The 11,890-nt window shown below is 40.3% G+C and overlaps 1 protein-coding gene across 1 annotated transcript in view; it reads right to left on the minus strand.

Moving 5' to 3' along the window:
* The window catches only part of KAT6B (lysine acetyltransferase 6B), a 180,957-nt gene extending 169,351 nt beyond the window's left edge, over positions 1–11,606 (minus strand). The window contains 2 exon segments of the mRNA XM_057735003.1: positions 2,012–2,081; positions 11,389–11,606. The gene's annotated coding sequence lies outside the window, so the exon portion shown is untranslated.
* Positions 11,607–11,890: the final 284 nt, after the last annotated feature.

An 11,890-nucleotide genomic window follows, 5' to 3' on the forward strand; every position in this document is an offset into this window, starting at 1 on the left:
TGCTCTTCACAGATAATATCCACATCTTAACTCTTTTTTACAGTTTAAAGTTTACAGAGTGTGCTCATGTATAACCTGCCATGTAATCTGCAGGATGACTCTATGGGTAAACTGAGGCTCAGGGGAAGGTGGAACTCACTCAAGACAATAGCCAGTAGTAGACTCAAGGCTCAAATACCATTATCCTAACATCTAAATTAGCACTATCTTCAGCTGAGCCATGACTGCCTGCTCCAGCTAGTTCAGCCTCTGCAATCAGACTAATGGTATTCACGCTAGACCTAACAATGCCTAGAGGAGAAACCCTGGGTAAATGACTTAAGTTTCCATCACTTTACCTGTAGGATTGTTGAGAGAATTAAGTAAACACAGTATTTAATATTCAATATATAGTAGCTATCATCATTTCCATCTAATACAATTTCTACACACTCTGAAAATTTTTCTCATAAAATACAAAATTAAAGCTATCTCTGACTATTTATACTTAATGTACCTCAAAGAGGAAAATAATGTTTTCCCTCAAAACTTTAGCCAGATACACTAATGAATTTGACATTTGCTCTCAAAGATTCTGTTGCTGAAAAACAACTGGGCCATTGAACTATACTTGTTCAGTCAGCTTGAAAGAGGCAGTTTAAAAAGGATTATCCTTTTTGTAATCAGTAAACTGTAGGTTCACTCCATTTTTCTCCCTTCAGATTTAGAAACTTGGGGCTAAAGGGAGCTTAGAGGTCATCCAGTCCAACCTCTAGTTAAACAGTAAAAGATCCCTTGTTCAATACCCCCAACAGATGGGCCATAAAGTCTCAAAATACTTCCAGTGATTGAGAATTTGTCACTTCTTAAGACAGCTCACTCCAGTGTTGGACAGCTCTAACTGTAATGTATTTCTTGCTCAAAGGAGCCAAAATCTGTCTTCCCATAACTTATACCTGCTAGTTCTAGTTCCCCTGGAACAATCTCAAGAAATTCTTTAATGTGATGAGCCTTCATATATTTGCAAATATGTATCTTTTGAAAACCACTACAATCAAACCCCATTCTACCTCCAGCCCCACCTTGGACCACTCATATCCCAGTTCCTTAACATGCCCACATAGCACAGGTTACCAAGCACCTTCTTCTCTTGGTCGCACATTAATGCCCATCTTAAAATCTGGCAGTCCAGATATTATCCAATTATAAATGCAACCCAAGGTTACATGAACTTTCTTACCAGCCCTGCGACACAACAGGCTCATGCCAAGCATGCAGTCCAACTAAAATCTCAGATATTCTTTCAAAAATGCTGTCAAGCTGAGTCTTTTCATTCTCTTCCTTGTGCAAATATAAATGCTGGGATTTTTAAATTTGTCGCAGTTCAAGTTCATCTTATTGGTTTGAGTCTATCTTCCAACTTGTTAAAAATTGTTTTGAAACTTGACTCTGTCATCTATGTCATCTGCAAATCTAATAAGCACTCCCATTTGTGTCATTATATAAATCATTGACAAAAATGCTAGACTTGGAACATAGTGTGTTTAGGAATGAAATCATTGGCTTTCATAGTGCAACCACTTTCACGGCAGAACACAGGAATCATTCTGCTTTAGTAAGTTTACAAAAGGAAGCTAATCTTTCCAAAGTAAAATGGTTCGGGGCAAAACTTCATTAGAAGACATTTCACCGTGTCCAAGTAATTATTTCATCTTTCATCATTTATTTGTGATGAATCAACTAATTTAATTTGATTGCACAAAATACAACTGCAGGAAGCAGAAAAAGAGGTCACAGAAAAGTATCCAATATTGCAAAGTTGCTTTTAGGCCTTCTGGTTACATAAGCAAATGAATATACATTAAAACAAAATACATTTCATAACTAATAAATACTCAAAATATACCTTCATGACAAGCTATTACCACAATCCTAACCCACAATCTAAAGAACTGTTCATCTCCATTACCAACACATTTCAACAAGTGTAACATTTTATATCTTAAAAATATAATAAAACAAGGGAAAATACCAGAATTGGAACTCCAAGTGTTTTAACAGTCCATGACAAAAAAGAAGATTGTCCAGATCTTCAGGCAAATCTGCCAAAAGAAAAAAATGTAAACGTTAATTTGGGCATAAGGACATCCCTGAAATTCAGCAACCATCTATGGATCTCCACAACCATTCAACCTGAACAGCTGCAGTGAGTTTACTGGTACTCTACATTTGGTAGTATATTAGCTCTTTTATACCAATAAAGGGTATTTAAGAACACGGAGCTCAGGACAGGACATGAAGACCCACAGCAAGTATCTAAAGAAGTAAGCTTGGGCTTCCTAGGTGGTGCAGTGGTTAAGAATCCGCCTGCCAATGCAGAGGTCATGGGTTCAATCCCAGCTCCAGGAAGATCCCACATGCCACGGAGCAACTAAGCCCGTGTGCCAAAAAAAAAAAAAAAAAAAGAAGTAAGCTTTCACTCTTCTTTAAGGCCAGGCCTGTTCTCCAACTTTTAAAAAATCAGGTTTGTGATAGAGTCTAAGAAAGAATTCCGTCATTAAAAAAAAAAAAAAAAAAATCCCACTATTACTCAAATAGCCAGGCAGGTATATAACATTTTGTCTGGAGGGGGGAAAAAAAGTCAAACATTGTTTAAGGGTCAATATTAACTTTCCCAGGCAACGTTCACTACTTCTCCCAAGGGTCACCTGGCATCTAGGTACTGACTGAACTATCAAGACATGGCCAATAACTGCATGTAAGAGAAGGATGCACCATTTTCCACAATAGTAAGTATATTGGTCACATTTCAGGGTAGTAGTGATCATTTTTACTTCAAAGGCAAAAATAAATGTAAAACAACACTGTAAATAGCTGCACTTTGATATTGTACAAAACAACCAAGCAACCTTAGATCCTCCTTCCCCCTCCCCCAGCCACAGACACACACCCCATTCCTCAATTTAATCTCAAAATTAGCTCTCATCTGACACCAGCCAACAGAGTTAATTAGGCAGAAGCAGATGTAACTCAGCAGCTCTTTGCTACAAGCCGAATCAGTGTTAAAAACATACACACACACAGAGCTAGGAGAGGAACAAAATCAGAAGTCTCTTATGTGTAGCCAATTCTCAACTAAACACATGTATATTATCCACTTTGTATATTATCCACTGCAAATTTTTTAATCTTAGGCTGGTGTGTTTCTGACACCCCACTAGCCTCACTGTAAATTGGTATATGCTAAGAGAAGAGACTGAAAATCAATCTAATTTTAGTCTAAGCAGAATCTAACTAGAAAGACAAATCTAAGGAAAAATGTGCATAATTCATTCAAAAGCCAAATAGAAATGCTTTTCCCCCCAATTCAGAATTATCCACACCACTTCTCTTTTCCAGAGCCCTAGGATTTGTTTCATATGTAGATAGCACATTCTGTTACAAGTACAACCCTAAAAGCCATTATTCTCTTTCCATTTTTTTCTATAAAAACTTGAAAACTGAACTAAAAGACTATCAAAATGAGAATGAGTCATTCCAAATTAATTCTGGGGACTCAAGCTACATCAAAATTAAATTATTCTATTTTCTAAGGTTTTGAATCATTTTATTTTTAACTACAAAATAACATCAGTAAATTATATGGTTGTATTATACAGTCTTATAATAAAACACTATTTACATCATTCATTATAAACTATTCTAAACAGATCTAGAGAAATGCTTAGTCCAACACTGAGCTTTTGGCTTCATTAGTATTATATAAATATCAACACGACTCAGAAATACTCATGTCAGTGTAAGAAGAGTTGAAATATCCTGGATCATAAATAACATGTGAAGCCTCCTCTAAGCTTTTACTAAAGCTGTGTGTTGTTTCAAAATCAATGTCATAACACTCGAGTCATGAGACTGTGGATAAGCCAAAAACAGTGGTAGAAAAAAAATAAAGATTAATAGTAGAGTTTACTCTTTTGTCATCCTGAGTTTCACTTGCTAAGTTATTTTTAGCTCTCTCACTTTTATAGGCTCCTGGATTTTTTCATAGCCTATTATGTAACTGAGTGAGGATCCACAAATCTTAATATCTTTTGAAACAGAACATACACTGTTTAAGAGAAGGGACCTTAACTTCTTTTCTTCTATAACCAGCACAGGCTATTAGCACAGTTGCTCCCAACAGCATCCTCGGTGAACAGTATCTGCTGTCTGACAACATCAGACATCATCCATACGGTGACACTGGTTAACTTTCAAGCCCTAGATGCATCTGTTTCCCTTAAAATTAATGCTCAAGACCCAAAACATGTGAATTGGGAGGTGAGGTTATAAATACTAATCAAAGAACAACCAACAAATATTTAGTGAGATGTTGTTCTGTGTGTGCAGCCCTATGGCAGATGCTGTGGGGATAAGAAGCAATTAAGCATCATTCATTTGGCGGTTCCTCCAAAAGTTCAACATAAAATTAATATATGACCCTGCAATTCCACTTCTAGGTATACACCCCCAAAGAACTGAAAACAGGTACTCAAATAAGTACACGTACACTCATGTTTGTGACAGCACTACTCACAATAACTAAAAAGTGGAAACAGGCCAATGTCCATCAGCAGTTGAACGGATGAACAAAATGTGGTGTATGCATACACTCAAGCATTATTAGTCATAATAAGAAATGAAGTAGTGACACATGCTACAACATGGATGAACCTCAAAAATATGTTGTGAAAGAAGCCAGACACAAAAGGTTACATATCACATAATCCCACTTGTAGGAAACATCAAGAATAGATAAAGCTATAAACAGAACGTACTGTTGGTGGGGCCTGGGCAGGGATGGGGGAGGTGGTTAGCAGAAACTGCTGAATGGGTAAGGGATTTTATTTTGGAGTGATGACTATGTTTTGAAACTACACAGAGGTGGGTAGTCACACAACACTTGTGAATATACTAAATGTCACTGAATTGTTCACTTTAAGATGGTTAGTTTTATGTTATATAAACTTCACCCCAAATTATTTTTAAAACAAAGAAATAAAGCACTAAACTATAATAATAGCAACCATTGTCTGACACCTACTGTGGGCCAGGCACTTTACATAGATTATCAGTAAACCTTAAAACAACCCTGTAAGGTAGCATTGTTGCCCACATTTTGCAAAAGAAAAACTGATTCCTGACTGTCAAGACCTCAGAAGTGAGAGAGTAGCACAGACATATGTACACTACCAACTGTAAAATAGATAGCTAGGGGGAAGTTGCTGTATAACAAAGGGAGATCAACTCGATGATGGGTGATGCCTTAGAGGCCCGGGACAGGGAGAGCGGGAGGGAGCCGCAGGACGGAGGGGATATGGGGATATATGTATAAATACAGCTGATTCACTTTGGTGTACCTCAAAAGCTGATACAAGAGTGTAAAGCAATTATACTCCAATAAAGAGCTAAAAAAAAAAAAGGGACCTCAGACCACTAAGTCATGAAAGATTTTAATTCAGATGCTAAAACCTAAATGCTTTCCTGTCTCTCCACTGGTTTTCAAACTAGGCTCCTTGGATCCCTTGTGAGAAAGTGCCTTGGGTATCAGCACCACCTGCAGGTGCCCTTGTGGGTTAAACACTAGGGCCACCATAATCCCTCGCACCAAACAAAGCATCTCTACTTTAACTATTCTATGTATAATGGGCTTTTCCATAAGATTCACCTCAAAGAAAGGGGTGCTCTGAATACACAAGGGAAAAAGTCTGAAAAAAGCCGTGACTATTCCTCGCTGAGTGTGGATGGGCAGAACATCCCTTGGATGGATGGGACTTAAACTGGACCTTGAAAGACAAGGCAGAACTTGGATAGCTGCCTGGTCTCTCCACCTATATTCAAATCCTTCATGGCCCAGTGCAAAGAGACACCTTCTCAGAAGCCCTACATAACTTTGTCTAATAGGAAGCTTTAGCTTTCTTACTATTTCGGCACTCATTTCCCACTTTTTATTTTGCTTACTTGTATACTGACCTCATCTCACTAGACTGTAAAATTCTTAAGAACAGGACTCATGTTTGATTCATCTTGGTGCACCCCAAGACTTCCCAGGACAACAAGCTGAACATAAGAGGGGTTCAATGCCTATTTGTTAAATGAATGCATCAGTAAATGAATGAAGGGAATCTAGGAGAAGGCACAGAGCTAAGAATCAGCTGTAGCCCAAAGGGACACTGAGTCCATGTGCATGCCTGGAGCAGGGATGTGTTGAGGAGGAATAAGAAATAAAGTTGGCTGTGACAAAAGCCAGGCTGACGTTTGTGAACATGACAGATGAAGTAACAGAAAGCCATTGCAGGAACAGTGACACAATAAGGTATAGTGGAGTGCAAGCGCACACACACACACACACACACACACACACGCACACACACACTTGTTGAACATGTGAATAACTCTGACAATGGTATATCCATCCAGCATAGGCTGGAGGGAAGGATGACTGAAGGAACAAACAAAAGCAACCAGTATTTCATCTCTGCAAATATCCTGTACAACTTATATTTATGAACCGAACTCAGCAGCAAGCCCAGAGTAGGCACTCCACAAATGTTAGCTGAATTGAATATTTAATTCTCCATCTTTTTAGAATAATACTAAATTCTTTCTCACTACTCACTAACATAGAGAGTTTTCAATTCATAAGCTAATAATGTTTTCCAAGGATTTCTAAGAGGCTAAATCACCATGAAAATTATCATTTCAACTAATACATATTATATTAATTGGAAGTTTAATTTTTCATGTCATGCTCTCCTAGTTGACAATATCCTTGTTATGTCATTAAACTATAATTGTGTAAATCTGCTTCAACAAACAATAACTGAACCATCAATAAACTATTATGGCTTCCATAATCCTTAGCAAAGATTGGTTTCAATATCATCATCATAAATTAGTAGAGACATGTCCCAAATCTCTTGGTGAAGCCCATGAATTATGTTTGCATAGTCATCTCTGCATTTAAGTGCTCAATAGTTTCAGTCTCTAAACTTTAACCACACTGTTAGGAACCTCACAGGAAATTTGATCCCTTGTAAAACAGAGGATTTTAGAGACAAGATGAAAAGTCATTTGAAGTCATCAGGCCTTTGGAGTCAGGGTACACTGATTAGTAATGATGATATTATAACCAAGCACTTTCACTTAAGAAGTAATCAACTAAATTTAGAGTGTCTTTTTTTGGCATTTAAAATTCCTTCAATCCTAGTTTTCTTTCTAATCTCAAATTAGTTTTAGCCGGGTTTTAATGGCGAAGACTGAGAACGACATATTAAAAAAATCTGACATCTGAATTTTTTAAAGATTATTTTGAAAATACACATCATTTCAGAATTCTGCGTTAACTTTACTGCAGACGTCTTCAAACAGGATATTCAGTGTAGCCTTAAAACAAATTAGGGTTGCCCTCTGAGAATCTCAAGAAAATTACAGATCTATTTTTAAAAAGAAACACATGCACATATAGATATTTGCATACAATTTCAAGACCTTACAGAACCTCTACTGCCCATCCAAGGACCTCTTAAGGTCCACTCACTACTCTAACTTTACTTACTTTAATATACACAGAGAGGTCAATAGTTTTATCCAGTTTCACAATAATTATCTCTATGTGTTCTTAAAGTAGGACATGTTACGTTAAAAAAAACTTATTCTCATCAGTTTTAGATCTTATCAAACAGGCTTGTGAAATCTTATTTAACAAGGTGATGTGCTATGATGGGATGGATCTAGAGAGTTCAGGGATCAAGTCCCCACTTTGTCAGCTACCTAAACTGTGGGATACTGGACGTGTTACTGAGTCAATCTGTGCCTCAGTTTTCTCGTCTGTAAAAATGAGAAAAATGTACAGTTTTGTAAAACTGTAAAGAGGAATACTTGAGATAACAAATATGAAAGAACCAAGGATGGTGGCAGACACATAGCAGGAACACAATAAAATGCTAGCTCATAAAAGGAAAAAGGGCAATACAGTCAGCTGGAGACCTGCAAAATCTAATCTGGCTGAACTTCTGTCTATATGACCATTTTCTCCTATGAGACAGGGAAAGTCAGCACCTGGCTCTTAGCTATAGTTGCAGACAAGAAAAATTTCAAGACAGAGAACAGAAGAGAGTGATGAAAAGCAAAAATACATTTGTAATGGTGAGCATGGGGTCAAGAAGAGTGTATTCTACTCATAATCATACATCTTTTAAGGTCAGTAAAGCTTTTACAAAATAATACTGATAGAATATCTACTTAACCTGAGGGTAGGAAAAGAGTCTTAAAACAAGACACGGAAAGCACTAACCATAAAGAAAAGACCAGTAAATTTGACTCCATTAAAATTAAGAACTTCTGTTCATTAAAAGACACCATAAAGAGAGTGAAAAGGCAAGTCAGAGAATGGAGGAAGGCATCTGCAACATACACACAGTACAAAAAATTTATATCCAGGATACATAAAGAACTTCTAAACAGCAATAAAAGACACAAGGACCAATTTACAAAAAGGAGGTGGGGGGCAGACTTACACAGAAACTTTACAAATTAGGACATCTAAGTAGCCAGCAAATATATGAAAAGCTGTTCAACCTCCTTATTAATCAGGTAAATGCAAAGTTTACCAGTTTGGCTAAACTGAAAAAACTAACAAGACTAAGTCAAGTTGATAAGGATGAGAAGCCAGAGAAGTAATACACACACACACACACACACACACACACACACACACACACACAAATATATGGTGATATACTGGAGGGAATATAACCTGGTACAACACTTTGGAAAACAGTCTGGTACCTAGTCAAGTTGAAGACAAGTATACCCCGTGACTAGGGCAAACATACAGCTCATCATCAAAATTCAGACACTTCTGAGAATTAAATTTGCTATACTACTAATTACACCAGGACAACAGCCATAAGCTGGCATAAACGGTCACGCTGCCTGTGAACCAGCAGTTCCATTCTTAGGTGTACACCTCAGAAAGACCGTGCACGTGTGCACCAGATGACGGATACGAAAACAGTCACAGCAGCTTAGTTCACAATTTCCCAACGCTAGAAACAACTTGAATATCCAGCAAGAGTGGAACGGATGATAAATAAATTTGGAAGATTGTGGAGATTGTGGGAGTCCTATAAAAAGGTGCTTTGGAAATGCAAATTACAGCATTACAGAGAAGAAATATCCCTTCCTCACACCTCTTCCCATCCACTAGTCATTTACTATTTTACAAGCAAACTTCTCCCATTCCCGAGTCATTTACTGTTCTACAAGCAAAGACAGATCACTATAGCTCACACATCCCTGATTTCATAAAACAATTCCTTTTCTCTCACTTGATAAAAATACAGGCATCCATATAACAAGAAAACTGAAACTATTGTGTAGAGAACTATCTAAGAGACGGAAAAGTCCCCTATTAGGAACCCTGGCATTTAATAAAGCCATATCAGTTGGCTAAGTCTTCTAACTGGTATTCGAAAGTCCATGCAAGCTTCTGAAGTACATTAACGTTACTTATAGAACTTCCTCAACTACCTTCCAATACTCACTGTTTTACCTTTCATTCTGGTTATGCCTTACATCTGACAGTTCCCACCTTATCTGCACCAGCAGTACAGAGATAAACATTTAGCGTTAACAGCAATGACATAACATCCACTCTACTCAGAGGCCTGGGTTTGGCTGGTAGGCAAAATTTCAACTGACCATGTCAATCCCCTAAGTTCCTCCTTTAATGTTAAAACCTTCCTCTGCCTCTATCTTTTCTTCTTCTTTTTTTAACCATCATTTCACCTTCTCAACCTTCAACCCTAAGTATAAGTTCTCAGGTAAGAATTTTATCCTTTATTGAAACATGCATTATCCTTTCCTTCTTAGTAACATGAAAAAAACTGCCCCAAATCATTTTGATAAATGTGTGAAGAATTTATGAGTAAAAAAAGAATGGAGTGTTTTAACTTCAGGGCTATCCCAGGAAATCTAGGGGACACAAATAAGACATGAAGAATGTACTTTACTCAGTCTTACAAAACCAACACACACACACCTTTTTTGGAGTACCACAGAATTAACACTATCTCAACATAACTAATTCCCATTAGCTACTCCCACTTCCTGTCCATATATGGAGGAGTCTTTATATACTCTTTACCCTGAATTTCCAGGAACCTCCGCCCCAAACTTGTTTCATTGGTTCCCTTTTCCTATTTTCCACACTTGTAATCTAGCCCCTCCTCTGCCTTTGCCCCGTCTCACATCACTCCTTGCACTCAGCTCAGACCAAAGTACTAACAAATTCAAAAATACACAATGCTCCTTCCCAAGGTAATACATGGGGAGCCTCTTTCTGAGACAGACACCCTGTTCCCCCTTTCCTGACTCCAGCTCAAGTTACACCCAAGAAATCCAGTCTATCAAACAACCCTGTCTCCCAAACTAACACCTTTCTTTGCCCCATTCTCACTCCTGATGAAGTCCAAATCACATTCACCCAGCCCCACCCATCTTTCTTCACACCTGTCACCCACCCCGAAATTCCCTGACCCCATGAGATTTTCTGCTAGATATATTTTGCATATATCTAAGTTTTAAGTAGCCTCCCTTCACACTTAAGTCTGCTGTGCTGTCTTCTTTCAGAGACTCTCCCAAGAATATCCGTCCCATCCCTCCATGTTTTTTTAATGCTTCCTATCCCCCATAGCTAGCAAACCTTTCTATTCCAACATGCCGATTCACCCAGATACTGGAAGGTGTTCCATCACAGTAAAGGTACCTGTTCCTCCGTTTCCCCAATACTTCCTCCAATCCCGTATCTGCTCTGCACCTGCTCTCTCAACACTACTCCACATCCACCACGCCTAAATCCATTCTTACTCTGCCCCTAGATAACTGCAATTTCACCCGCCTCTTGACCCCCTTCCACATTCCAAATTTTTCACTCTCCCCACTCTCCCTTCTGCACCTGCTTGCACACCTCCAGTTTCCCCTCCAACCTACCCCCTCATTGGGAGTGTACTTCCCACTCACTGGCCCCCCCACCGTTCCTACTAGGTCTCTCCCACTCCGAAAACCCCTCCAAACCCCCGCCTTCCGAACACCCGAGCCCCGCCCCCACTCCGATATCGCCCCGCCCCCTCAACCCTCGAGCCCCGCCCCATGCCCTGGAGGCTCAGCTGAGGGGCGGGGCCTGTCCCTCCTCCCCTTACCCCCGCCCCCTACCGTCACGCTCAGGGACAGCCTGACCCCGAGCGGCCCCGTGGTGACCCTCGCGCAGAGGCCTGTGGGAGGGGCGTCACAAGCCCCCGATTCCCCCCTCCCGCCCCCCTCCCGCCCAGTCTCCTCCCCCTGGGAACGCGCGGGTGGGTGACAGACCTGGCCGCGCGCCACCGCCACCGCGCCTGTCGGGGGCGCTGCCGCTGTCTGAGAAAGAAGCCGCGGCTGCCGCCTGGAGGAGGTGCCGTCGCCTCCGCCACCGCTGCCGCCGCCGCCAGGGGTAGGAGCTAAGCCGCCGCCATTTTGTGTCCCCCTGTTGTTGTCGTTGACATGAATCCGACATGACACTGATTACAGCCCAATGGAGTCTCATTAAACCCGAGTCGCGGCCCCGCCCCGGCGCTGCTCCATTGGACTAGACCGCAGACACTTAGGGCCACCCGTTGGCCTACGGGCCTGTCCGTCACCCACACACTAATCACTCTGCAGCCCATTGGGGCAGGATCCTGCCGGTCATCTCGCCTCCGCATAGACACACCCCTCGACCCATCATCCCCCCTCCGGCACCACCCCGGGGGAGGGTCCACTGCCAGTACCAATCAACAGACCTCTGGGCCCGCCTCTTCTGGGCACCTATTGGTCCAGCCCTTTTTCTCTCTCC

This window comes from Hippopotamus amphibius, chromosome 5 (genome assembly GCF_030028045.1).
Source record: "Hippopotamus amphibius kiboko isolate mHipAmp2 chromosome 5, mHipAmp2.hap2, whole genome shotgun sequence".
NCBI classification, from domain to species: domain Eukaryota; kingdom Metazoa; phylum Chordata; class Mammalia; order Artiodactyla; family Hippopotamidae; genus Hippopotamus; species Hippopotamus amphibius.